The sequence below is a fragment of the Gossypium raimondii genome, chromosome 3, assembly GCF_025698545.1.
Source record: "Gossypium raimondii isolate GPD5lz chromosome 3, ASM2569854v1, whole genome shotgun sequence".
NCBI lineage: Eukaryota > Viridiplantae > Streptophyta > Magnoliopsida > Malvales > Malvaceae > Gossypium > Gossypium raimondii.
Genome location: NC_068567.1, coordinates 43,783,310 through 43,785,019, shown reverse-complemented (window position 1 = coordinate 43,785,019; position 1,710 = coordinate 43,783,310).

Here is a 1,710-nt window from a genome sequence, read left to right as displayed (position 1 = left end):
ATTTTGCCTTATGATATATGTACATGACTGTTACTGAATATGACATACTACATACACGTATGATTTATGACATGACAATTTGCATGGGGTTGGGATTTTGATAGATGGGAAATATACTGTACTGGTGGTTTTACCACAAATACTGTTACTGGCAACTTTGCTACGTTACTGTTATTGGAAGCTCTGCTGCATTATTATTACTGGCAGCTTTGCTGCGATATTGGTGTGTTGGCTGGGTGTGTCGATTTTATCTCCAGATGGTGTGTTGGTGGTACGGAGTGGTGTCTTAGCTGGATTAGGATGAGTTGCATCACTGTATTGTATTGTTTACTGTACTGGGCTAAAGCCCACATTGTGCTGATACTGTATAGGGCTCAGGCCCAGATTGATTCTGCATTTTCATAGTGATGGTTTAGAAGGGGGATTACACATTGAGTTTCATAAACTCACCCTCTCCTTTAACTGTGCAGGTAATCTTCAGCCATAGGCGATTCGTTGCTGTGAGGGACTCAGAGATGGCCACACAATCACTGCTTTTCATATCTGCTTTTATTTTGATTTAAATATTAGGTTGGGTTTTGTTTTTGTAATAAGGCCTTTAATTCGATTTTAAATTTTAATTGGCTTTTTACTTTCATATTTTATACTGCTAGTTAGTTGAAAACGAATTTTCAAAACAATTACTATTTTCAAATACATGCGCTTTATATGTTAGAATTTTCAAAATGCTTCCGTGTTTTAAATCAATTTAATATAACAAAAAGTAGTTAACAAGGAAAACATATGATTAAGTGTTCCATTAGATATTAATAAGAGGTTTCCAAAATTAAGAAACAAGTTTGTCAATAAGCCAAATCTTGAGAAACACTTCAATGTGACACACTAGATACAGCCATAACGTTTAGGCCAGGTGTGGGGTGTTACATTTAGTGGTATCAGAGCCAAGTTACAAAACTCGACAATGGAATGGGTTTTGAAAAAATTTTGGAATTTATGGAAAACTATTTTGAATTGTTTTTGAAGGTTACAAGTGTGGCACACTGAGTCTCCAGCACCGAATCTGTAAGATTCTATAAACTGTAGACTGCTTAAACTAAAATATGATGAGAGATTACTATAGATAGTAGGACTGTACTGAAAATTTCAAATTAGAGAAAACAGAGATTGTATGAAAATTAGAAATTGTAGGGAGACTCTTGAAGTACTAAAACAAACTCTGATTTCTATTTTTTCATAAGACATCTGTTAATAATTACTGCAATTATAAACTAATGCATAAAACTTCATAAACAGATTATACGTTATTCGATATGAGCGCTAGGGGTACTTGCGGAAGGGGTACACGAGGCCGTGGTAGAGGCCGAGAAACTACTAGAGCTGGGTCTTCGGTGTCAGGCTACATGCCTAATGTTGAGGCTAGGGAGGCACCAGCTTCACTGGTGGCTGAGTCGGGATCATACAATCGAGCGGCTGGGGATGATGCACTATCCCAAGCTATGCTCCGTATTCTGGAAAGGGTCGCAGGGACCAGCTGTGGGCCATGGGTCATTTTCAGAACGACTCCGATCCAATGGAGAAAAAATTTTTAGGGGTATTTCTAGAGTAGCCCCTAATGTGGCTGAATATTGGTTGGAAGCCACGGAAAAAATAATGGATGACCTTGACTACACTTCTGAGCGAAAGCTAAAAGGTGTAATTTCTTTACTGCGA